Consider the following 27,863-nt stretch of genomic DNA (forward strand, 5'->3'; position numbering starts at 1 on the left):
ATAGACAAACCATCACCGAATATCATGCAGCATGCTTTTTATTAAGATCTCCTGTTGTGATGTTGGTTAAATGAGAAGCATTTTAAAACCCTCAGATCATCAATGCAAATACATATACATATATGTACCAGATTCACATACATATATGACATTTATAACTCTGCACTATTTGGCTCTTTTCTGCATGTTATCCCTTAGCAGTATCCTTGTCCATGCCACCATACACCAACGGATCCCTCTACCTCTGGCAATGGTTCACCTTCACCCAATGAGAGACACTTCTGTGTAGAGATGGGCTGGATAAGGAAGAGGCCAGGGTGCTCATTTTCTGACCTTTGTGGTATTGCTTGGAGACAGCTCTGGCAGGAGCTGAGTTCTGAGCCCACTGCTGAGGTGGCAGCAGTTCTTCCATGACAGCCTCAGGCCAATGTCCAGGAGCACCTCACACCTCACACCTGGGTGTGCATTCTTCTTTAAGGTGGTCCATTAGTGGACTCCTCATCCTTGCCTAGAGCTCTGTGTGAGGTCCCTGCCTCTAAAGCCCTTCATCAACCCCTCTGTGTGTGCCAATGTATTCCAAGGTGGGGAGATTCTGACTTAAACTTAATATTTGAATACAGACCTGTTTTTTTTTTTTTTTTACCTATGAGCCTTGTGTGGACAACAGACACTCTCTGAGAAAGCACTCACTTTTCAGTCAATTGTGAAAATGTCCTATGAAGGAGCAATTGCTTTCAGAGAAATGTTCTTCAAGGTCATTGCATACTTTTCTAGAATGTTCGAGTTACATGGAGATAAACATGTTTTCTTTAGTTCAGTTAGAGCACCAGCATTTATTGAGCATCCTAAAGGTGAGGCACTGAGCCCTATGGTAAGAATGCAAAGGCAAATATTATGTAAACTTAGTCTTCATGATACCTTATCTATACAGGGGCTGTACCTATATTCAGATATAATCTCTGACATCACCTCTGTCAGAGTGCTCTGGAGTGACTGATTCCATCTGTAGTCCTTTGCTGAGAGAAAGCTTTGTAGTTTGAATCTATCCCAGTTATTGATTCTTGCATTTGGCCTATACCTAAAGGACTTAAAATCAGCATACTACAGAGATACAGCCACATCAATGTTCATAGCTGCTCAATTCACAATAGCCAAATTGTGGAACTAACCTAGATGCCCCTCAATTGATGAATGGATAAAGAAACTGTGGTATATGTATACAATGGAATATTACTCAGACATAAAGTATAATAAAATTATGGCATTGCAGGCAAATGGAAGAAACTGGAGAATATCATGCTAAGTGAGATAAGCCAATCTCAACAAACCAAAGGACTAATGATCTCACTGATAAGCAGCTGATGATACATAATGGGGGGTGGGAGGGAGGCAAGAATGGAGGAAGGAGGGACTGCATAGAGGGAAAAGAGGGGTGGGAGGTTGGGGGGAAGGGAAAAATAACAGAATGAGTCAAAAACTATTACCCTATGTAAATGTATGATTACACAAATGGTATGCCTCTTCTTCATGTAAAGAGAAACAAGATGTATCCCATTTGTTTACAATAAAAACTAGTCATACATAACATAGAAATGTAAAATTCAAAGTAGATGTGAAGAATGTCCCTCCTTGAAGGTAAAACACTTATTTAACTCATCTATGAGTCCAATCTGATGTTTCTAGTGATGTTGTGAGAGTAATCGGTATTTTAAATATATGATCAGCTTGGAGACATGGTTTAAGCTTAAACACACGTTGCCTCTCATCTTGCTACAGTAGGCCACCTCCACCATCAGTCTTCCTAAAAGGATGTGATGAAGTCTCAGTGGGTTTTGTCAACACTGTTGAATAAGACAGGGTCATTTTGCATTTTCCTACCAGTTGGTCAAGATGGAATCCAAGATCAGTATAGGTCCAGGTTCATGGGGAAAGAGAGTAGCAAGAATGATGTGATAGGTTTGTCTTAAGTAAAATGTGTCTGGTTAAAACTACTACTCTCAATACTGGGATTGTGGCCTTCTTAAATTCTGCATTAAAATTTACTTATTATTAAGAAATTAAAATAATAAAATGAGTTTGAAGTTTTTAATTTTTAGTTTTTTTTTGAATACTTTCACTTCTTTACTTGGCCAAGGAAAAACAAAGAAAATGTATCACATTGTATCACATTGATTTGGGAATATCAAGTGTTTTGTTCCTTCAGAGGCTCCCCATAAAGTATAAAGTTGCAGATTGGTAATTTAAAGCAGCATCTCCTGAGCCCCAGGGCAGCTTCAAGAACCATGAGGTATGGGCAGATGGAATAAGGAAGAAATTGTTGGAACCTGTGTGTACATATCAAGCAGAAGGGGCATCCTTGTCTTCCTCATTTTTAGTGAGCATGTGGTAGAGATACCTCCCTGACCCCTCACAGTCCAGGTCGTGTGGATCCTGGGATCCACCAGGAAGATGAGCATCCTCCATACAGAAGGTCTGAAGTGCAGGACTCTGCAGTTATTCGCTCCAAGCAGAGGATGTTGACCACAACTGTGGCCAACTGTGGTTCTATAGGACTTGCTGAAGACACAGTCTAGTTGTATTTGAACAACTCAGAATGGTCTGTGACTGAAGAATATTCCTGCCAAGAAACTATAGACTCTGGTGGGAACAAGCAGGACCATGATAGAGTCCTGCTCCATGTCAGAGGACTTCATCTGCCAGTTGACTAGTCATACCAATGGTAAATTAATCACAACTGCAAGAAATGAGGCATTGCCATGGGGACCTTGGAAATACAATTATTGTTGTCCCACTAACAAGGAACTCTTCCTGAGGGTCACAGCAGAGTCATTAGAAACAGAATTTTTTATTTGTATTAAATATGAACAGTCCCTTTTTTGCTGTGGTTTATACAATATATACTTGACTTTATTTATCTAGATTCTTCATCCATGGATTCAACTAACCTCAAATGAAAAATATTAAGCATAATTTGTATTGAGCACACATAGACTTTTTCCCTCTCTATTATTCCCTAAATGATACTGTATAATTATTATTTACCTGGGCCCACAGCCTGTGGGATACTTGTTGGGGCAGGAAATGGGGCCTCCCAGAACAACTGAAGTTCCACACACTGGTAATAGTCCTGTGCAGTGTCACTATGGCCCTTGAGCTGGGAAGCATCCTGATTTGGGGTCTCATGAGGTAGTGACTGAGACTAAATTCTGACCTGCTTGGAGGTGCCCTCTCTCTCAGGTGGGGTACTCAGGATGCAGTGAATATACCTGCGAGAGGGGCCTGAGGCCACATGTGCAATGGATTCACTGATGAATCCAGGTGCTAATGGCAGCCCACAGGTATCACTAACCAGACTCAGTTCCCACCATTTTTCATGAATTAATAAATTGCCATACTCTTAGGATGGAAATAAAAGGCTTGCCCTCAGTCACAAAGTGGTTTTTGGAGAGTGAGGGGATGATGGGGAGTTCTTGAACCTGCCAGCATGGCCTTTTTTCATTATGGACCCTGTGGAGTGTGGTCAGGACTCCTGATCCTACAGATATGCTCATGAGACACTTGGCAGGGACTAGTGTTTTCCTAATGAATTTAAATGCAGAAAACAGTTAATCCCCTCACACAGGGAGCAGCTCCTGGGGCAGGTATGATTAGTTGTTCCCCCCCTTCCATGGGATAATCCAAATATCCCTGTGGAAGGGAAAAATCCTCCTGTTTGTGGGGACCACATATGCTTTAAAGCTGAGAGATGCCTGATTTCTACTTAGCAAAGCATAAGAAATGTCCCATTGCCCTTGTGAACAATAGTCATGAACTAAGAGAAATAGGCATTTCAAGCACCCTTTATCACCTTTTTGTGAACATCTGAGCATGGAAATCCCCTCATGCAAAGGAGAACTGTGCAAGGACTTCCTCCTGTCCTTGGGAGGGAAAGGTTGAGTGTGTCTTCCACACCCAAGTAAACTAATCACAACTGCAAGAAATGAGGCATTGCCAAGTTATTCCATGACTCCTTTCTCGGTCTCATAACCATTGTTCATAATTCCATGGAAACTGCTTTCTTTCCTAGTGGAAATATTGAGAGAAGTGTGGTGGGTGGTGGGTCTCAGTCAGCAAAGCTGGGCTCTTCCAGGAAACCAGGATCAGGCCCCACTGATCTTGACAAACCAGATGCACAGTTCCTTCACTCCCTAAGCCTCTCCACCCATGCTCTGTAGCTACTCACTGGAGTAAAACAGGATCCCACAAGGTCAGCAGCCTCTGCACATCAGCCCCTCCAGATCTGCTGCTGAAGATATCATTCTCCTGCCTTCAGAGCCCAACAGCAGTCCAGGCTGAGGGGAAGTTACTGGGCTCAGAGAAATGACCTCTTAGAGTGGCTCCTACTGCTTTCAAAGGATAAATCCAGGTCATCTGTGGCCCTAAGTTCCCAATTGCCACAGAATCCATTCATGTACTCATCAGTACTTGTGGGCATATTCCAAGGGACTGATTCTGGCACACAGCTTCCCATGACCTTGTACTTGGAGGAAGAGGGTGTAAAATTGATTAAATACTTAAATACCATAGATAGTAGTGGGCCAGGCAAGCACATGAACTAGGAAGAACAGACCCGACCTGCCTGTGGACCATCGGATATCTTTGGGATGGACACTCAGAAAGAAGTCCATTGAGAAGGGAAAGAGCCCTGTCTCTTTGACTGTGGGCATCTAATGCACAGGGAAATCAAGCTGGATTTGTGGGAATAAACAGCATGCAGAATAGTTCAGGGAAACCCCCAGGTTGGGTGGAGTGTGGTGGGGGAGGGACTTGGTGAGAGTGAGGTCATGCTTGCCCCCAAGGAGCCACACCCAGCAGGGCTTGGGGCACTGAGTGAGAAACTGAGGTTATTCTAACCAGTTAAGTTCACAGAGGAGGATTTTGAGGAAGGTGTGAATCACATGGCTTTCACTGTAGGAATTTTGGGGTTTCTGTGAACAGGAAAGGAAGGAAGGGGAGAGCAGGGAAGGATGCTGCTCTATTTAGGAGGACTATTGAGGGGATCCAAGTGGGGTCTCCCATTTGTGTTTGTGTTCCAATCTGCTTCCAGAAAGTGGGAGACTGAGCCATTTCCTCTGTGTCCTAGAAGACTGTGATGTGCTCCAGGCCTGCAGCAGTGGAGCACTGTTCTGAGGGATGAGGGCCGAAGGCAGAGTCTCAGTGCGGAGAGTGTCTGACAGTTCCCTTGCTGAAACCAGGGGTTATGGGCCCTAGCTGTAGTCCCAACTGAATGGCTGAATGGTTCTTGGTAATTGTGTGTTTTCTCTCCTGCACTGTACAATTCATGGAAACAGAATTTTTTTTCTCTTTTAAATCAATACTTATTCCAATTTAACTACAGTGTCTGGTGTGGCACTACTGTGGTTGAGGCACAAGTTTCCTCAACTTGTGGTATATTAGTGTTCATGTGTGTTTGTGTGTATGTGTGTGTGTGTGTGTGTGTGTGTGTGTGTGTGTGTGTTTGTGTGCGTGCCTGACAGAGAGGGGGAGAGAGAGAGCAAGAAAGAGAGAGAGAAGGGGGAGACTACACATTCTGTTATTGGATACTCCTCTTTCTTTTTTCTACTTTCTCACTTCTCTTGTAACTCCATAAAATCCTTGATACGTTTGTTGCATATTTTGTTTATGTGGATGGCTAGGGTTATGGGTGTGTGCATAGCCCGTGGGAGGTAGAGTGACTCCAGATGCTTTTTTTCTGGTTTATTTTATTCCTAAGGTCCATTTGCCCTAGGTCTTTATTATGTTTCCCAAGTAGTTGACCATCCTGAATTCAGTTTTTGTCTCTAATGTAATAAAAACGTGGGATTTATACATTTCAGAAGATAGTAAGTAAAACTGGAAAACTAGGAAATTCCTTTCACTGGAGGCTGGCAGCATGTTTCTCATGTGTAACATTCGTGATTCTCTATCTTTCCTCAGAGCTGAGGCTAGTGTAAACCTGTAGAGGAAGGAATTTTGCAGTTCTACACTTGGAATCTTCAGTTCTTCTCTTTAGAGGCAGTGACATTGCAAAGAACTAAATTTCCCATGGATCTTTTCAAGCAGAGAACACCATTTGGGAGACCCATGTTGACAGTATCTCAATGATTCAGAGTTCTGGTGGGAGGACAAGTCTGGTGGCTATGTATTTTCACAGGAAAGAAGAATAGATGTGGAGTCTCTTTGTGAAGTCTTTGTGTGACAAGTCTCCATGGGAACTTCGTGAGATGTGTGACGTCTCTTTGGTCTCTCAGGAGAGTCTTTGAGGTCTCTCTGTTTCTGTGTGACCTCTAGGTACTACATCTTACTCTCTGTGATGAGTTCTCTATGAGGAAACTCTTGGACATGTGAGTGGAGTTTTTTTTTTTTTTTCCTCCAAGGTCTGAATTATGTGAGTGTTCCCTGTGAAAGATCACTGTATGAGGACCATATGTCAGTGAAAGGTTGTAGTAGGTCTATTAGGTCTCTCTTGGTACAAGACTCTCTCAGAGATCCCTCTGGGAAGGGTGTGTCAGGGGTTCTTTGAGGACCCTGAAGTTGTGTTATTTCTGAGGGAGGTTCTTGTGTTTCTGTTGGAGGTTTTGTGGTGGTCTCTGGGGGCAGTCATTTTTTGCATCTCTGGAAGGCTTCTTGGGAGGGCTCACTTGTCTCTGACAGAGTATTCTGTGATCAGTCTCTGTGGGGGATCTCGTTGTGTCTCTGTGGGGGTCTCCTCATTGTTGGCAATATTATCCCTCATAGATGACAGAGGTGACAGAGCAGTGGGCACAGTGACTCACTCATGCTTCTGGCTGCCCTTCAGATAATGTCTGTGGCATTATCTCTGCAGGATCCCTGTGTTCCATGTCCAGCTCTTCTCCAGTGGGAACCTGCCTATCTGGGTCTGGAAGGACTCAAAGGGACCAGACCCAAGGATGTGACTCTCTTCTAGCCCATCTGGTTTCCTGGTCTATTCTTGATGCTTGGAGCACTCTGGTGTCAACTCTGATCAATGAAGGGACATGTTCTGGGTGAGGAGTGACCTAAAGGTCCTGTGCCTACACCAGGAGTGACTGTGTCAACCCACATATGCAGTACTGTTCCATATGAGAGCAGGGCCATACCCATGTTATCTGCCTTGGTGGCACCTGCAGCATAGGGCTCTCCATCAGGAAACAAACAGGGCAGAGAGGGGCCCTGGAGTGGTGCCAGGGTTAGTGGTACATCCCCTTATGTCTGTTTTGTCCTTTAACCAGACTGACATGCTTCCCATTCACCACAGCCTGTATGTGAAGCTCGTGCTACTCTGCCTCCTTTCTTGGCTCCATCCATTTCAATTCTTCACATCCCATCTCTGTCCACAGAGCCCCACTATAGATTGTTATTTATTTATTTCTAGTGATTAAACCCAGGGGCAGTTAGCCACTGAGCCACAACTTCAGCACATAAATTTTTTTTTTTTTTTTTTTTTTATTTAGAGACAGGGTTGCTCTAAGCTGCTTAGGGCCTTGATAAGTTTCCAAGGAGAGTTTGAACTTATAGTCCTCCTGCCTCAGCTGGGATTACATGTGTGTACCACCAGGTGAATGCGTAGATGGTTATTGCATGCACACTTGTGCCCATAGGGCATACAGTGGACCATGGACATGAGTGATACACCCACGTGACCCTCTGCAGTCAGCATGTGCTTTCTACACCCACACATGTGGTGCTCCAATTTCCATCATGGCAGAGGCAGTTGACATGGCCATGTCATAAGTACTGAACTGAATGGGGCTTGTGGGACACATGCCCATGCCAACCTCTATCAGGAAAAACAGGGGCTCTAAATCAGGGTTCCTCTCTTCCCCCTCAAGACATCCAGGCAGATCTGTGATCTCAACTCCTCAGGAGGCTGAGGCAGGATGATCCCAATTTTGAAGCCAGTTTCAGCATCTTAGTGAGACATTGTTTCAAAGTAAAAAACTAACGGCCCTGGGGGAATACCCTATAGCTCTCTGGTAAAGAGTCATCAGTTCAATGCCCAGCAACCTCCCCCCCAGATATATGAGGGGTTAGACTCTCCCACCTCTGAACTCAGGATCAGCACGCTAATCCCATCCCCAACTTTCCGTTCCTGTCTTCTCATATGTGAAGCCACCAGGTCCCACAAAGCCTCCATACACATGTCTCTGCAGCTGCTGCAATTTCCAGGGACAGGGAAAGAACGGGGAAGGCAAGTTGAGACAGATCTTAGGTTCTGGTCTTTCTAGGGTGGCCTCATACTGGCAAGTCTCAAGAGTTTTCTATTATTTGTATATGTGATGACAAAATGATGAATACATAATACAGTGAGGGAATCTGGTGTGAGGGTGGTCTGAAATGTCACGTTTTTGTGACATTGCCTCTTTGCCTGTCCTCTCCCTTTTAGACATCACTGTGAGGAAGAGCAGATACAAATCCCTTCCCAATGCCCCACCACAGCATAGACAGAAGACACTACCTCAGATGAGAAAGAGCATGTGTTCAGAAGAAACAGATATCTCAGTAAGAGGATGCTCTTAGCACACCACACTATGGTCATGAAAATTTTTTTCCTCCAAGTGGAATGAGAAGTTTGCTGGGGAAATGATTGTCAAGAAGAAAGAAACGAGAAGCATGATGGTATTCATCAGACAACAAACTTATCTGAAGACAACAGTGTGTCAGTGGTGGCCTGCCACCCTAAGGAGGCAAGGTCTGATTGCTATCCCTGTCACTCATCCATCTCTTCTTGATAGGAAGACTATGTCCCTTGGGGTCAGCGCAGTGACCACAGTCCAAATTACACATCACTTCCTTTTGCTCTAGGGGGAGGAACTCTTGTGGTAACAGGAATATCTACCAACCAGGGTGTGGAATTCCTGTTTGTGCAAATTATCCTTGGAAGTAGAAAGTTTATGCTGAAGCCACATTTTCTGCTCTTGGATCTATGCCACAATGGTATGAGTATCTGGGTATCAACAGTTACCCCCCCCCCCACCACTGCCAACTATAAACTTTGTGCTTGCTACTGACATGAGGATTGGGAAATGGCTAAAGACAATTTACCTTTTTCTAGTAATGTGACTTCCCTTTAACTTTTTTGGGGAATAACCTCTTCAAAAAATTACTTATTCTGTTCCTAAAGTGCCTCTGAAGGAGCCTATTTTTTGTCTAGAGGGAACCTTGGAGGACATGTCCTCATAGTGTCTCCTATTTCCCTACCTGTGCAGGGCGTACATGCAACAGAATGGCAAGGCTTCCCTTCTGAAAACCATCCTTCTTGGATGCCTGACCTGGGCCACACACAGCCCTCTCTCTTATGAGTTGGATCAAACCTTTTGCTGTTGTTCTTCTATCATTCTTGCAAGTTTGGGATCTTGGGCTCCTGCAGGTCCTGGTTGCACTTTTTCCTGGATAAGAGACACAAATTTCCTGGGATGTTGACAGGCTGCTGCTGGATATGTTCAGGATGGTGGACAGAATTTCCTAGGAAGTCAGGATGTCAGTGGTACAGTCCTGAAGGAACACATCAGTGGCACAGCCTTGAAGGATGATTCCAGTGGCCATATCTTGAGGCTGGTTGTCTGGCTCAGTATCTGTTCTCAGGCAGGGGTTTTCTCCTAGGGGTAATGGGATTTTTCTTTTCCCAAAACTTCCCAGATGCACATGAACAGTCTGAATTGGACATCCTGCTGGTTTTCATAGTAACTTCCTTGTCAGGGGCTTCTTCTAAACTTTCTCTATCTCTGGTGTCTTCAGCCTTTGATGTTTGGAAGTCTTCATTGACCTAGTGTTGTCATGCTGTGACATGAGTCTTCTGAGCCCACACCCCACTCTCCAGTGGCTCATGCCTCCCTCTTCTGGGCTTGGATTTGGTTCCCAGGTGCCCCTTCCAGATCCCAGGACAATACTGCTCTGTCAGGTTTTGCCCACACAGACATATGTGGGGGCACTGAAGATCAGGCTAACCTCCTATGCAGTTGGATGATCTCTGAGGACCCAGTTTTCACCGGATGAATTCTTGCTGAGGGACTCAAGTGAAGGGCCAGGGAGAGGATTCTGCAGGGTGAAACCTTTCTGAATGTGTTTTCACAGGACACTGACATTGTGGACAAAGGAGTTAGCTCTGGAATCACAGGAGACTGATGAGGGAAGGGCATACTATGGAAGGACTGAGGCTTACACTTTCTCATCTTGAAGAGGTTTATGTACTTGAGGACCTTGAGATTTAGGTCCCACCTGTGCCTCACACAGAGACTTTTAATATGTGCTACTGGCACCTGCTGAGTTTCAGCATCCAGAAGGTAGAGCTCCTGGGAGGTGTTCCTGCAGGTTTCCCAAATTTTCATAAAAATGTCCATCCCCAGGTTCCATGTGTTTGAATTTTCAGGCAGGACAGACCGATGTTATATTGCAAACCTTTAATTACAACTTCCCACAGGAATTATGCCCTCTATGGTTTGCCCCAACTTCATTCTTGAATTTACATGCAAAATATGTGTATGCTTTTTGTCTGGGTCTAGGATCATCTCAGACTATACCCCAGATCATTGCCCAAGTATTTCCCAGCCTGGAGTATTTCTGGGTTCCCTGTTCTTCTGGCTGCTGTCATCTGGATTGTGGAGCTCTAGAAAGATTCATTATTGTCCTTTGTCATATCATTGGTTGGCAGTTTTATCCGGGGCTCCCCTGGGTCTGAAGATAGCTGGATCTTGTGGAATACTCCACACTAGTGCTGAGTGATCCTCTTCTCATGGATGTTACTTCAAGTTTTACAATTGTTCATTGCTGATAAAATGCCTTGGCAGTCTGGTAGTGGACTTGAGTTTCTTGGAGGCCATGTGCTGGTTGTGAGTTATCTAAAGATTTCCTGGGTGGATTTGGTCACATGGGGAAAAACCGTCATCCTTTTTAGTTGATTTTACAAAAAGTGGTGTTCTAAGTGTTAAAAAGCAGTTAGAACAGAACATTGTATCCTCTTCTTGGGTTGTAGGGTGCAAAATGCAACAGATACTATCCAGAGGGGAATGGTTGACAGTATGTAAATAGACAGTGTTTGATGACCCTGCTTCTGAATCTGAGCCCATGCTGGGGACTGAGACCAGGATAAGGGTGGAGTCAAAGATTGAGGTTTGAGGACATGGGGGAGCAAGGGCTGGGAGAAAAGTGTCATGCATTTTATTTTATTTTATTTTATTTTCTCACACAGGAACTTTTATTTTATGCAGACGATTCACATATGCATGGGGGAAAGGGAAGAAAGAGAGAACATGGCACAAGGTTTCTCTTAGACATAGGAATTTCGTAGGCTGAGAGGAACCAATCGTGGAGAAGAATTCTTACAGACTGACTGATGGACCAATGACATATTAGAACATAACGTGGGAGGCAGGAAGACCACGGCAACGTAAGCTGGAAATTCCTGTAACGTGAGAGGCGGGCGAATGCAGATTGACAGGTGGTGAGGGAAGCCAGATTCCTTACATTCCCATATTTCCTTTTTTATAAAAAATAAAAAATTCTTGCTCTCCAGTTCTTTTTGAAGCCTTCTCTCTCCTTCCTGCCTAGGTGACTGGGGTTGGTTTTGCAGGTGAGATGTAAAAATTTCATTCTCCTTCCAGGCTTCCAAAGGCAGATGATTTTCATGGACTTCATTTTCTCAATTTGATTGATCCCCTATTTATGTATTAACTGCCTGTCCCCAATTCTGACTTCATTTACCCCTCTAATTATACTAGGAACTCCTTCACTGCTGTATGGAAAAGGGGTTATGACCGATCTGAATTCTTCAAGCTGGAAGTGGGCAGCGTGGGGCAAGCAGTTTGGAGGTTCCTTTTCAGAAATTGGGTCAATTGAGGGGTTCATGGTAGAAGTCCAGTTGTGGGGATAGCAGGCTGTAAAGGCATCTGGGGATGGGTGCTTCTATGGGAGAAGAACAAAAAGACATGAGTACTGAAATGAGATTGAGAGATTGATACAATATAAATGTTGCAGGATCTGGAACATACTAATGCATATTATAAAGATGACAGAAGTCAATAATTCCTCACCAGGGGTGGAAGAACTGAGAAGTTGTTCCCATAACAAGGCCTAGCAAAGGCTGGAGAGGACAGGCCTTCATTTGGGAGCTTTAACATTGTTGAGGTTATCAGGAATGTGAACACAACATTTAGTAGAGATCTCTATACTTCTGTTACTAGCAAACATAGATTAAGACTACCTGTGTCTGTAGGTCTTAAACTGACTAAAAACTTCTGACTCTGGCAGTTTTTCTTGATAGTTACTATTATTTTCAAATGCCCAAGAATGGCTATACTTTGGTTTTAACTGATTTGCTAGGTGTTTAAGATCAAGCTGGTCAAAGTGATCTGTTCCTGTCAAAGAGTCACCTGAGTTTCCACAGGGGTCACTCATAGAGAACTTAAGAGCAGCTTCTTAGCTCCATTAGTGCCATTGGTTATGCAGGGACTTCTCGATGAGGTGGCTCCCCTTGGAAGCATTAGGGGTGTCTCCCTTTTTCCATGACCCTCCTCTGCAGCAGGTGCACTGAGTGGCTTTTCCTCTAGTGGCCTCATCAATCTCCTTGGTCAGGAGGTTGTGTGACCCAGAGTTGCAAAGCTCCTTGGAGAAGTCCTCTTGTTCCCTGGGTTCAGGCTGTCTATGAGGGCAAGACCCAAATATGGACTTTTCTTGACCTCTGTATTTAAAATCTCTATTTCTAAGTTTGATCTTAACCATCAAGCAAGTCAGTCTCACCAGTCATAAAGTAAGAGTACTGGGCTTTGGCTTTAATGTCTATAACTTTACAGTTATTCACCCCCTTTTATCTAATTGGAGTTTACATTTTCTGTTCTATAGGTGATGGCTTACTATTCCAAGTTAATTTATGATGTTTCCTCTTGAAGCAGTACTTCTGCAAAATATTGATCAGGCAACAATTAGAATTTACAAGGAAAATACAAAATGGAGTTATCAACAGTAAAACATTCAGTTTGTGCAATAGCTATTTTGAAATTTGGCTGAGTTCCCATTTGAGATCACAGTAATATGTACAACAAACATTAAACTGTTGAACACAACTTTAAATGAGTTAAAGTCAGGCTTACTTTGGAGCCATTGTAATGTGTAACAGGGTGGTGAAGCAGAACCTTATCTCAGGTAACGTGGGGCTTTTCAGTGAGGGGCAAAGGAGTATATAAACAGAGATTTTGAAGATTAAGCTGAGATCAGATGGAGCTCTGTTCTCTGATGGAAATGTGGATCTAAAGAGTTATGTCAGCAATCTTTATATGTGTGCAATGTTAGGTTATATATACCCTATTGATGACAGGTAATAGAACATTAAATGATAGGTTTACCATTACAGACAAGTTTAATTTGGAGAACAGCAGCTTGATAAATTTTCTGCTTTAAAGACTTGTATACCTGGAAAATATGAAAACATTTAATATACAAAGAATAATGTTTTTAAGTATGTTACTCCATGGAATCACTTTATAAATTAATCAGAAGTCCCTTACAAACACATTTGAGTAATCCCATAGATGTTGCTTATTGTAGAAAAACCAAGACATCAGACAAGTGTGCCAATAGTATTTGCCATCTCTTTCCTGTTGAAGAAAATTCCTAGAAAATTTGATGTTAGACATTTTATAAGCATTAATATTTTATTAGTGTAACCACCTAGAGACTTGTGAGTTAATTCTATTAATTTACCCAATTTAAATTGAACCTCATTAAATCACATGAATTAAAAATATTTGGATCCATTCTTAAAATTTTAATTTTCATGTGTGCTTATATTTAACACAAAAACAAAGGCCTCATAATATTTATTTCCATTAAAATATATTGGATGTTCAAAAATAACTCTAGGGTTGGATAAAAATTACTGATCAAAAATTATTAACCTAGGTCTGTAGGATCAAAATTGTGAGCTCAAAAATACAGCATTTAAGAAAAACAAAGTCCTGGAAGAAAAATGATAATGGTTATTAATTAAAGCATAAGAAAATGAGAAGGAGAGAAAAGTTGAAAGGGAGAAAAGTATTCTGAGTTGTAGCCCAGGAGAAATTTAAAATGGACACTTTTACACTTTTTTTTTTTCTTGGGTTTGAAACTGGTTTCCTACTGCGCCTTTCTTCATTTACATTTCAATGTAACCCTTGACTGAGATCTGAATCTGAAAGGGGCTAATATGTTCTAGCAGAAACTTGATGCTTAGGTCCTTTTAATTTCTTGAGCCTGCAGGGAGAGCTAAGAGAGAAAGAAAAGATTTGAAAATAAGGAATCAGCCAAGAGAACGTGTTCAGGTTTTACTCCTCCCATAAAGGAGCTAGAATGTGTGTACGAGACCATGTGGTGGGGGGACTTGGTGGGCAGAATGGCAGAGTGGAAGGAGAAACAGAATGAGGCAAAGGAGAGACATGAACAGGAGCTTCTGCAGTAGGAGACCTGTAAAGACATGACTGATCAGCTGGATTAAACTTAGAAGAGAAAGGATTAAAAGGGGGAGGAGAAGCAGCAAGAAAGGAAAAACACTAAGGGGAAAAGTTCCTTTCCATTCACCAGGTTGCCCACATATGTACTTAATTATAACTAGTACAATTAGGCATATAATTTTACCTAGTATAAAGCTAGAATTTAGGGTGCCATAAATAGATCATTCTGACTTACTATCTAAAGGAAAATTTAGCTCTGATTTAGGGAATAGGTGAAGGGATTTGAGATGATTTAATAAGCATCTTAGGGGTGACTTTGCCGAGCTAGATGTCCTGAATCTCATGGTAAGCTGAGACCCAACTGGCTAGTGATTTTGGCGTCCCAAGACCATGGTGCCAGGCAATGAGAGGTTAGAACAGAGGCTTGGTCATCACCAAAAACCCAATGTTTAACCAGGCATTAGCCAAGAGAGTTTGAAGACCTGATCAGGATTTTGAGTGAGACGCAGCATGAAATAAAAGAACTTCAAACCCTGAGAAAGAATCTCAGCACCATAAAAACCAGGAGTCCACCCAGCAACTAGGACCAGCTATGGGGACCAAGGAGATACCCCCACACCTTGGCAGTCCGGCGGCAGAAGCTGCGGGGCAGGTGGCAGAAGCTGCGAGCTGGGAGCCGCAGGGTGGCAGGAGGAAGCCGCAAGGCGGGCAGTGAAAGCTGGAAGCAGGAAGCCTCAGAGCAGCGGGAGGAAACCACAAGCCGCAGCGGAGGGAACCGCAGGAATGGCCGCTTCTCAGATACAGGGGGGATGGGGGTGCGGCACCACGGCGGGAGCCGCGGGTGGCTGAGATGTGTTTAAGTGGTCAGGGCCTGCCTAAGGGGAACTCACCAATTCTGTAGTCTGGTGTTGTATGGAGAAAACTGGGCATCCAGGTAAATGGAAGGTGAGCCTGTATCTGCAGGCACCGGGGCCTGCTATCGAATGGGATTCTGCCTGCTTATTCAGCGGAGAAACCCATCTCCGAGTCTTCAGCACCAGATGTTAGGCATTAAGGTGCAGTTATGGTTCACTGCTAGCTCCCAGAAACACTCCACAGATACAGGTCTCACACAAGGAACTTTTATTTTATGCAGACAATTCACATCTGCACGGGGGAAAGGGAAGAAAGAAAGAGAGCAGTGTCATGCATTTTAGTCTGAGCTTGTACTGGTATGGAATTTGAGAGTCCATTGCATAAAATGGGATGCCTAGTGGGGATCCCTATGGAAGGCTCCAGGGCATTGCTGTTTAGAAGGCCCCACAAACGCTGGCTACATTTTTCTGTAAGTGGTCTTCCAAGACCTTGTTTTTTTTTTTTTTTTTTAAGAAAACTGCTGAGGAACAGAAAGCTTGCCTTTTTTGTTCTAGAAGGCATGTGGTTTGGTAGTGTCCTGCTCCCTGCCCAATGACTTTTCTGTGCTCCCCAGTGAATGAGGGGGTCATCTGATTTCTTTTTTATGTTCAATTTACAAATTTTCAGTTCTGGTCTCTTGCTGACCAGTGCCTACAGCAATTTCTGGACAGCAGAGTTAATGAAAGAGGTACCTTCAGCCTCTACCTACAATCATGGATTGTTTACGCAGAACGAGTCCTTTGGTGGTGGTGAACATGATCTCTCTTGGATTCACTGTGTGAGGTGTTGGAGAGGGATGAGACTTTGGCAGCCATTTTACACTAGGAGAGGGATGAAATGGGATAGGTGGAGAACATGGCCTGAGATTGCTGGGAGAGAAGGCAATGGGACAGAGGATGGCAATGGAACAGAAGAAGGTGATGAAACAGGAGAAAGTTATGGAAAAACACAATGTTGATGGGATAAGAGAAAGTGACAGGACAAAAGATGGTGATAGGAAAATGTTATGGTTTGTATGTGAGGTGTCCCCTGAAAGCTCATGTGTGAGCCAGTGCAAGATGTTTCAGAGGAGAAATGATTGGGTTGTGAGATTCCTATCCCAATCAGTGAATTAATCCCCTGATAGGGTCTAACTGAATAAATGATAAACAAAGTGGTAGGTTGTGTCTGTAGGGAGTGGTTCATTGGTGGCATGACTATGGAGTATATATTTTGTATCTAAAGAATAGATTCTGCTTCCTGCTCACCATGTGAGCTGGCAAAGTCTTCCACCATGATTGTCTGCCTCACCTCAATCCTTGAGGAATGGTGCCGGCCCTGAAATAAACATTTTTCTTCTTCACAATTGTTCTGGTTTGTTCCTTTATGCACAGCAATGAGGAATCAGACTAAAATAGTAACCCCTGCATTTTATAAAATCTCTTAAAAGCTTATTAGGTTTTCAATTAGTTCAGCATTTTTTTTTCATTCCAGTTATTTTTTTTCTGATTATTTTAATCTCAATGTTTTTATCCATAATTCCATGGAAATGACTTTCTTTAATGATGGAAAGGACAGTGAGAAAAGAAACAGAAATTGTTATAGAATTTATTTCTGATATTAAATGAAACAGGCAATATGCACATCACTGTAATTTTATGATTCTTATACATGTTAAACTGTACTCCTAGTTTTGGTTGCTCAAATGCGTAAGAATCACCTGAAACATGAACTTTTTCCATCAGTTAGTATGTGTGCTCAGTTGCAGTGGAGCAGCATGGCTGAGATTTTAAAGAACTTGTCCTGGTCATGAATCACTGCTCATCTCCATTGTCCATGAGCTTCCTTTGAAATGAAGCCTTTGCTTTGAAGGCTAACACCTGTTGCAGCCATGACTCTGAAGTGGTTTCCTTGAAATACTCCTTTAGATGGAAGGACGTAGGAATCAAGCTCAATGAAGCATGAGTTACTAGTGGCAGTTACTTAATTTCAGCTTCTTCTGCTGAGTTCTATAAGGCACCAAGATGTACACACCAGAGAAAATGCTGTGGAACAGACCTCTGCTCCTGGGGCATAAGGATCATGTTGGTAGACCTAGGTCAGCTGGGCACTCATGCCTCATATTCACATACTCAGGTCCTCACTGCCATGGCTTATGAGGCAAGGACAGAGTCTGGGGAGGATGCTGAGTAAATGACAGGGAAATCAATAGGTGAAATACATAGGCATTCTCTGGAGGGAAAAATGGTAATGGTAGCGTCATTGAGGGTGCTCAATTGAAGGCACTGAATTTCTAGTACTATAAAAATGGAATGCAAATAGGTTAAATGACAGTAAGGAATAGGGTAAAGACAACTGGCACAAGATGCAGAGGTGTATCAAAACCCCCCTGTAGAAACCAGGAACTCTTCCAGGTGAGCTAGAAAGAAAACCAAAGAAACCATGCACAACCTTCCCCACAGGAGGGGTCTGCCAGTCCTTTGTGGTGTCCACTTCTTAATGAGCAGGAGCTCTACTGAGTCACCCTCCCACATCCTGTGTCTCTGTCTTCATTCACAATCCCTTGGGTACTGACTTTTGAGTCTTGGGTCCCTGGGGAAATAACAGTGCAGTTAGAACATACTGAGCTCCTGATAGATTATGTGCTATGGCAGAGCTGGTATCAGAGAGAGGACTCAAGGCACAGAAGAATCCAGGTCATCACATTTTTGTCCTCTGACTGAAGCAGGACAGGGAAGAAGGAGGATCTGGGCAGTGGCCTAGGGCATGGACTACTCAGAGGTGGTTGGTACACTGCTACTGGACATGCAGAGGGAGATGGAAAGTCTCTTATGGGAAGCTAGGATGAGTGCAGCCAAAAGCACCTCAGAGACACAGTCCTGGTGAAAAATGTGAGTGGCAGAATGACACCAGTACCCAGAACTTGAGGCTGGTTCTGTGACTCAGTGTGTGCTTTCAGGAATGGCTATCCCTGGCCCTGGGAAATAGAACTTCTAAAGGGGAAGTGGCTCTTACTGGTCCCACAAGATTCTAAATTCCCCAGATTAATATTAACATTTGGGGAGGTTGATGTCTTTCTGATTTCCATGGAGACTGCTCAGTCAGAACACTCCTCATCATCCTGTAGCTCTCTGATATCTTCAGCTTTTAAAAACTGACTCTACCATAAGTGATGACAGACTGTGGACTAAGCCTTGTGAACTCACAACTCCACTCAGCAGTGGCTCTTGTCTGCCCATTTCAAGGCTGAGACTTGGTTCCAGGTTATCTCTTCCAGAACCCAGGAGAGCATCCCTGTGCCAGTTTCTTCCCACAAGAATAAATGTGGGGCTGAGAGGTCAGGTTGCCCTCCTGTGTAGTTGATGGAGCATCTGAGAAACCACAGATGTCACCAGATGGATTTGTGCTCAGGGGCTCAAGTGAGGGGCCAGGATGGGAAATGAAGTTTTTTCAACCTCCTTGAATCCTGGACCTTTATGAGTAGATTTTCCCAGGACATTGGTATCATGGGCATTGGTGTCAGCTCAGGAGTTACAGGAGGCTGAGGAGGGAAGGGGAGACTGTGGAAGTGATCAGGCCTCAGAGTGTTTCATCTTGAACAGATTCATGTATTTGAGTACCTTGCATGGTAGGCCTCACCTGTGTCTCACTCTTTGACTTGTAACATGTGCCTCCAGCATCTGCCAAATGTCAGCATCAAAAAGGAAAAGCTCCTGGGAGGTGTTCCTGAAGGCTTCTTTCCTCACCTTTTGAGGATGGTCCATCCCCAGTTTCCTCATGGGTGCATGGATTTCCAGATGGGGCAGAGACATAATTTCCATGCCTGGAATAACCTATTCCTACAGGAATCATGCCCTCTTGGAACATTACTGGTCTCTGTGAACCATTCTCCTGTACAGCAGGGCTGCTGTCATCTGTAAACACAGAGGTGCAGGAAGATCCACAATTATTCTTTGCCTGACCTGTTTTTGGGACTCTGTCCCAGGACTCCTTCATATTCAGATATGCATAGATGTTGTGTGGTAGTCCAAATGGGCATTGCATGAAGCTCCTTTGAAGGTGCTACTCCAGTTTTCTTGGAATTCAAGTTTCATGAATTCCCCTGAGGTCTTGTTGATGGGCTGATGGTTACAGGAGGCCATTCTAAAAAGTGAGATGACTGAAGGTGTTCTGTAACTTTTGAACAAAATAAGGAAAGACCTCTCTATGTTGTAGTTGTTTCCTCAAAAAGTGATATTCTAGTATTGACAAGAAAAAGGGGAAACCAAATGGGTCCCCTATTGACTTGTGGTGCCTGGAAATTCACAGTCAGTGTTCAGGGGCAGTTCGAATGGCATGTTTGGGAGAGAGGATGTCAGATGGTCCAGATTCTGGGTCTGAGTCAGTGATGGGGACTGGGAAGTCACTGACTGGAATTGGACAGCATGTTGGAGCAAGTACTGGGAGAAATAGAGTTGTCAGTGTTGAGCCAGCAACAAAACTGGAATGGAATTAGAAAGTTTGCAGGAAAAGTCTGCAGAGTGTCCAGACATGCTGAGAGTAGCCACAAGGGACTCGCTGTGCAGAATGAGGAGGCCCCCAAAAGGCTGGCTGCATTTCTCCTGTAAATGGTCCCCCAGGCCCTTGGTGTAAAAGGTTATAAGGAAAAGAAAGTTGCTCTGGATTGGCTTTTGTGTCACAGGGTTGTGGGATAGTGATGTCCTGTTCCCTGTCCAGTGACTTTACTGTGCCTCCCAGAGAATTCAAGGGGTGGTCTGATTCATCTTTTGTCTTCCCATTACAAATGTTCTGTTCTTCTGTCTTGCAATCAGGATTTCCAGCCATTTTCATATATCGGGTTTAATGAAAGATGTACCTTTATCCTCTGCTTGTGATTGTAGATGGTTTGCAAGGATGAGTCCTCTGGTGGGTGGGAAATATGGTCTCTCTGGGCTCAGTTTTTGGGTCATGGGAGAGATACCAGAGTGCAGCAGCCATCTGCCACCATGAGAGGGATGATATGGGATAGGTGGAATAACCATGCCCTGAGATTGCAGGGACAGGAGAAGGCAATGGGACAGGAGAAGGCAATGGGACAGGAGGAGGCCATGGGACAGGAGGAGGTCATGGGACAGGAGGAGGCCATGGGAGAGGAGGAGATGATGGGACAGGAGGAGATGATGGGACAGGAGGATGCCATTGCACAGCAGAAGGGAATGGGCCAGGAGAAAGGGGATGGGATGTAGAAGGGTATGTAACAGGAGAAGGCAGTCTAACAGGAAATGGCATTGCCTCAGAAGCAGGCAATCAGCAATGGGGTGATGAGGAGCTCTTTGGGGTGTTTTCCCATGAGAGTGTCATTGAGTCACATTGAGAAGGAGCCAGGCTGTCATCTGGCAGAGATGGGAGGCAAGCCATGGGATCAGAGGATGAGATGAGAGAGAGGAGTTCATTAGACTGTAGTGAATTTCATTTCAGAGGAAACAGACTCTCGTGACTGAGAGGCATCAGTGGTGAGTGTGACCCAGCAGACATGGAGCATGTCATTATGTTTGGTGAGGAAATGGAAGGCAGAAGTAGAGGGTGCTTGCATAAAGAAGCTGGGGAAGCCAAAGGGAAGAACATCCTGCATAGACAGTGATCATGATTAGTGAACTATAGCTGACCCTGGTTTGCAATTTTCATCTGGGTCATTTCCTTGTAAGACATGGTGAAATCTGCTGTCCTCATGAAGCTTCCCTAGGTGGCTGCAAGAGATAGAAGGCATAGGCTGTATCCAGGAGTAGATGAGGCCATAAAAGCTGACTGCATTTTAGACGGTAGAGTAGGTAGGTCAGGGGTAGGAACATGTTGTCTGTGGCACATCACTGTACCACACCCTGATTTTACAAAGCCTTTACTTTCCCATATCCCAGATCTTTAGCCACAACCTGGCCAAACTGATGACTTTCCATGACCCATGAGGGCTTTGTGATGTTGGATCATATCATAGGCAGCAGTCAGAAGGATACAGGAAGAAGTGGAAAGTTACTTACCTTTTAAAAGTGAAAGCAGAGCTTCCATCTCTTCCACTTCCTTCCAGCAATCCCTGTAACCTGAAAATGGAGACTGGGTTATTGTGAGTTAGGATGAGTGGAATGTCCATGTGGTGCAGACTGTGTGAGAGGTAATTTCTGGAGGGCAAGCACCACTGTTCAAGGCCTCCTGACATGTGACAGGGATCACATGGCACACAGAATGGCAATTCTTGGTCATTTCCTTCCATTTCCACTAGCCTCACTGTACTCATAACCACTCTGTGGGGAGAAATATCTCAAAGAGGAATGGGTCTTAAGAAAGTGAGAGCTTGTCTACACTTTGACCAGGAAGTTCCACCTCCGAGTTCAGACAGCATGACTCCAGAACAGCCCACACCATCCTACTAGACAGCACCCATCCCTGGCCCACCACAACTTCATTCTGAGCACAGGATCTAAGAAGTGTGTCTGGTGTGATGACTTCCTTCCCAGCATCCTTACTCTCTTGTCTCTGCAGCTGACATTTTCTGGAACATGGCTCCAGTCTCTTGGGACAGGTTACAAGTCACCTCTGGGTTTGAAGGGCAGGGCCTTACCTTTCTCAGTGCCACTCTTCTTCCTGTTCTTGCTGTGTCCCTTCTTGACCTTTGGATGCTGACCAATAAGAATGAAAAAGAGGCTTGTGGCATATTGTCCCTCTGCTTTCCTAGTCCAGCTGTAGACATTCTATGTTTCTGAACAGCATAACTTTCTACAGTTAAATGGTGAACACCCTTTTATTCATAGAATGTTAATGAAGTGGCAAAATACTTCTTTTTTCTTCTTTGGAAAACACAAAAGGGGATTTTTCTCTCTAAACTATATCATGGATGTAATCAGTCACTGCTCCTCCACTCAGGAACAGACTCATTTCCACAGGCTTTTCTAGGCTGCCAGGCAAGATTTTGCTCCCTGAGGCCAGAGGTGACTCCAGCCTATGTGGGTGGCCCTCAGGGGTCAGCAAAGCCCTTACATCAGTAAAGCACAGAGGAAAGACTTTTTTTCTGAGATTCTGCCAAGAGGAAGATGACTGGTGGATCAGTCCTTAAGCCTGTCCTTCTCCAGTGGTTCCCAACTCTCAGGAGTCCAGACCTCAGACACTGAGTCCCAATGTATGTTTTTCTCTTGATCCTGCAGCTTACCACTTGGATAGTCTTGGATAGTCAGATAGGAGAAGACCTAGTGCAAACTCCCTCCCTGCCCTGCCCCACCTGTCCCAGAATGATGCTCTGTTCTGTCCTGAGATTTCTATTTTTTGAAGTGTCTCTACTTATTTTGGAAAAGTGGAAAGAAGAGTAGACAATAGAGAATCTATTTTTCTGGTGAGTCTGGCCTGAGGGTTTCTTACTTTGGGATTTTCCTTTTTCCTTGGTGGTGGGAAGGATGGATTACCCTGGAGGTAGGGCAATAGAAGAGAAAGAGGCCCAGTCCACACAGAAAGCCAAGGATTATATCCATTACCCAGGTGGTGAAGCTGGGGTTCAGCCATGAAGCACTAATGCTATTCAGAGGAAAGAGAGGATTCTCTATAATCTAAATTGCACTGTCTGGTTTGGACAAATGAGTCCTGAGAAGTCTTTTCAGAAATGGGGAGTAGGGCCTAGTCCTGTATCACAGGTCTGTGCTGTCTCATCACAAAGGGATTCTGAGAGCAGAGTAGGAGCAAGAAGAGGAGGCTTCACCTCACCCCTGCCCCACCTTCCAGTCCAGCATGTCCTCCACCCTCCTGGGCCTTCAAGATCCCTCCTTCCAATTGCACCTGCCTGTCCTGCCCCAGGAGGCCTTAATTCATATCCTGTCATTTCTGCCTGGCACCCAGACATGATCTGCTTCCTTGTAGATCTCTGCTTAGCTCCATGAATACCACACTTTTTGGATATTGGGGTGCTCCTGTAGTTGTTATTTTATAGGGATTATTACTTTCAGGTTCTCCTCTCTCTGCATTTCCTGCTTTCTCACATATTTTCTTTTCTTGAATCAACTCAGACATAGAACTGAATCTGTTCTCTGCTTACTCAGTTTTGTGCATTTTGAATAAAATTTCTTCATGATTTTTTTCTACTTAATTTTATTATCTTCATGTCTCTGGGTCTTGAACAATACAACAAAAATAACTAAATGAAATATACCATTATTCCAAATCCAGAAGAACAGGTATAGAAAATGAAAGAAACCTTCAAGGAAAATGTTATATGATATAGTATATTTTCTTCAACATCACTGATTGTACAATTGGAGAAGAATTTTTTTTTCACATTTTCTGTATATACACATACACACATAAACACATAAACGCATTTATTCATGTATGATATGCATATCAAATATGGATCCTATGATGTGTGTAGGAATGACTTTTGATTTATCAAAGGGGAAACATTGAATCTGGTGGTTTGTTTAATGTCAAATTTTATAATTTCCTATCCCTTATTTTTCAAGAGGAGTTTTTTTCCCCCCTACTCCTTCCTTTCTCTCTGAGTCTCTTCTTCCACATGTTAGGTAGCCTTGCTGATGGAGATGTCCGGGTGAAGAGTACCACTTACTGGAAATCTCTGCTCTGAGCTGCTGTGTTGGCTCTGTTCCTTTAGTATATGCCAATTAGCTAAACTGATGTAGGTATGTTTCTGGGTAATATTTGGTAATACTTCATTGCATTTCATTTCTACTTTCCTGAAAGAGTTAAGTTTGTAGTTGTTTTGTAATCTTTGTTTGTTTTTGTTATTTATTTAGTGCTGGTCTGAAACAATGAGTTAGAAAGTAGTTCTTTTGCTTTGATTTTTTTGGAGGATATTAACTAGGATCGTTTCTTGAACTGGTGGGCTGGACATATTTGTTTATTATCTTTGATACATTACAGTTCTATTTAGATTGATAATTTTTTGTGTTAATCTGCCATATTTATTTTGTAAGAAATCAATAGGTTTCATGCAGTTTCTTGAATTTAAGAATGTCAAATTGTTTGTGGTATTCCTTGGCTATCTTTGTAATGTCTATGGAGTCAGTATTGATGCCATCCTTTTGATTTCCAATCTTCATTATTTATATATATTTTTGGTATATTGTCTAGAGAGTCATGGATTATAGTGTTTTTGAAAAAAACTTTTATTGTTTTCTTTTTTGTGTAGTGCACAGCATCAAACCCAGTGCCTCCCATTTGCTAGGCAAGTGTTCTACCACTGAGCTACATCCACATTCATAATTTTTACTTGACAAATAATCAAACATATTTATATGCCATAATAGGCCTATTGTAATGTTTTGATACATTATGTCAGGATGATTACTATTTGCTATCTATTGCTTCACATATTTATTTATTTGTTAGAAAATTTAAGTCTATGCTGTAGCAATTTTGAAATATACAATACAACATTAACTATCATCCCTATATTAATCAACATTTTGTTTCTGTGAATGAACTACCTGACAAGAAAAACTTAGAGGAAGAAAGTTATTTAAGGTTCTACCACCTCCATGCTGGGCCCAGGTGAGGTAGAACATCAGTGGAAGGACATGGCAGAGGAAAGCTTCTCAGTTAATGGCATACAAATATCATAGAGAGACAGGCAAAGTGGTACACAGCTGTAATTCCAGTGGCTCCACAGGATGAAGCAGTATGATAGAAGGAGTGCAAGATCAAAGCTAGCCTCAGAAACTTAGCAGTGCCCTAAGTAGCAAAAACTTGTCTCAAAATAAACCATAGAAGTGCTAAGGATGCAGTTCAGTGGTTAAGTGCCCCTGGGTGCAATCCCTGCTAAAAAAATACACATAAAAATAAATGCAGAGAGAGGGAGACAGAGAGACAGAAAGAGAGAGACACACACATACCTACACACCCACAGCCAGACACAAATGTTTTTAAATGTTACATTATGCTCTCAAAAGGTACACCTCCAGTGACCTACTTTCTCCAGCCACATCCACCTGTCTGTGTTTGGAGACTGTGCTCCATTCTAATTACTAATTCATCTAAAAGAGTTGTCCATATATGTTTGCAGATCTCATAATGCAGTCTTCTCACCCTTCAATATATCTGCATTACCTAACACATGTGTTCTGGAGGGACATTCCTAGTTCCAGACCACAATAACCACCATTGTATACTGGACTTTTAAAAATTACTTCCCCATCCTTTGATTTCCTCCATTTGAATATAATATGTATATGTTCCTTGTTAGTGCTCCTTAGTTTATTTTGCATTACCCTGCTTGGTGAAGGAAGACATCACTCGCCCTTTGATTAGAATTCAATGTTTTAGTGAGTCTGGCCTCCTAAAAGGAGAATCATCAGTTTCATTTTCCCCACTCCAGTGGGACAGGAGTCTGGAGGCAGATATAACTGGATATTTTTCCCTCTCATGTGGAACAGTAGTAGGTGCTGGTGTTGAGTGTATCGCTCCTTCCTGGTTGAGGGCTAGAGCAGATTTGAGCCTGGTAGTTCCCTTATGTTGGATGATTTAGGATGTGACAAAATTGCAGCAGGGTATGCTTTTGTAAAATAGTTTCTCCCAAGTTTGACACCTTTCAAGAAGACCAGATGAGAACCTGGTTGAGATCATGGAGGTAAAACTCACCAACGTTTTAGGAGCGCTGTGTGACTGGATCAGCCTTGTCCACACTGAGCTTCCAGCTATTATTCTATTTTAGTTCAGGTGTTTCTAGTCCAATACTGCTTCCCAAAGATATTTGTGCTAGTGGGTTTCCACTCCAAGAAGTTTTGAATCCATTATGTGCCTTTCTTTTTCACCAATTTGAGGGAATAGGGAGTTTGTCCTGGGATCCAATTTTTTGATGAATCCAAGAATTGTTGATTTTTCAGTTTGTTTAGCTTTTTATACAGTATGGGGTCAGAGTGATTTCTCAGATGCTTACATGGTAGACCTGAAAGAGGCCCATCAACCTGACTTGTGCATTGTTTATTCTATCTTCTGATCCTCTTAGTCATATCTGGCACATATGAAGGGAGTGTAGTAGACTGCCACACCGATGACTCCAATGAACTGTCCCAAAAAATATCCAGACCCTTGTGTGGGTCCTTGTTGCAATGGTTTCAAGATTGGAAATATGATTTGTTTTCTGAAATGGGCCTTTAATGAGTTAATGTAAGAGAGTCTAGAATGGAGCTTGCACATTGACCTTGATCTTCTTGAAACAGCTGTCATCAATGGAAGCTCCTTCTGATGCAGTGAAGGAGGAATGATCCTCAGGTCTCTACTATCCAAGACCCCACTCTACTCACCCTTGCAAGGCCACAGATATGTGCGTGAAGCTATTTTAGACCCTCCAGATTCAATCAGCTTATCAATTGTAGATTCATGTATGGCTCAGGTAAAACTAGCTCCAGAAACAACAACCAAATCCAAGAACAAAGAGTTCTAAAATACGGTGTTGAGATAACTGTGTTACTTATACAGCAATAGTAGCTGATGCCTCCAACATTGAAAATTTGAGTAGGTTTTTAAATAGTTATGTTACGTATTAAAATCCTTATGATTATTCATGTATTCTCATGTTAACATTTTACTCTACTTAAATTCTTTTGAAAAAGAAGTTGTATTGTTTGCATTGTGATATATCTAAATATTAGATTTCCATGGAAATTATGGAGATTGTTTTTATCATAAATTAACATTTCTGTTTCAGTGAGTAGAATATCTTTCAACTCTTTTTACCCTGCTCTGGAATTACTGGGGACCTCAGTATTGAGAGTAAAGGTTGGACCCAGAGCTCTCTAGCCTCCTCTTGGGCACCATGAGGAGCCCAGTATAGGAGGAGAAGCCCCATACATACCATGTTGATAGGTATGCCCCAAACCTGTCTGCTGATATTCCAAGAGCCGTCTATTTCAGTAGGAAGGAATGGTGATAAGAAGTAATAAGAACTTACTATATATGTTATCCTAGGTCCAATTTAGAAAGTCAAAATAGATCCTTCTCAATAGCCCAGTGTTCACCCTCAGATGTCAGTGTCCTCTGATATCTTCCTCATGCACTAGAGTTGGACATCCTAGGTTCTGAACTGGAGATAGTTGTATTCTGGGTGCTTTGGTTTATTTTGTCCCCTCTGTCTTTCTCTATTTTTCATTATGGATTTGTGTTTCTCTCTCTGTTTCTTTCTTTTCCTGCTCCTCATGTCTACTGCATTCACTGCTAAAAGTATGAACATTCTGAGTTCTGATTGAGAGTTTTCACTAGTGAGTTCCTGGTATATAACACTTTCAACAATATGTATTTTTTGGCTCCTGCTTTTATAGGAGTGTCACTCAATTTACCCCAGCTTGGCTGCAGTCACTCCTTCCCTTTCTCCAGACCTGTCTGCCAGCTCTTTAATGTCTTAACCACAGTACATGGGAAATAGTATTTTAAGAGGCCTCCTAAAAATGTCATAAATTGACCCAATGGAATATTACTCAGCCATAAAGAAGAATGAAATTGTGTCATTTGCTGGTAAATGGATGAAACTGTAGGCCATCATGGTAGGTGAAGTAAGCCAAACCCAAAAACCAAAGGCCAAATGTT

General features: G+C 43.0%; 1 long non-coding RNA gene across 1 annotated transcript in view; it reads left to right on the forward strand.

The window, feature by feature from the left end:
* The window catches only part of LOC306642750, a 160,808-nt gene extending 152,148 nt beyond the window's left edge, over positions 1-8,660 (forward strand). Inside the window, exon 3 of the long non-coding RNA XR_013758668.1 lies at positions 8,405-8,660. This is a non-coding gene — a long non-coding RNA (uncharacterized lncRNA). The remainder of the gene's footprint in view (positions 1-8,404) is intronic.
* The last annotated feature ends 19,203 nt before the right edge of the window (positions 8,661-27,863 follow it).

The sequence above is a fragment of the Sciurus vulgaris genome, assembly GCF_902686455.1.
Source record: "Sciurus vulgaris genome assembly, chromosome: 13".
Taxonomy (NCBI): Eukaryota; Metazoa; Chordata; class Mammalia; order Rodentia; family Sciuridae; genus Sciurus; species Sciurus vulgaris.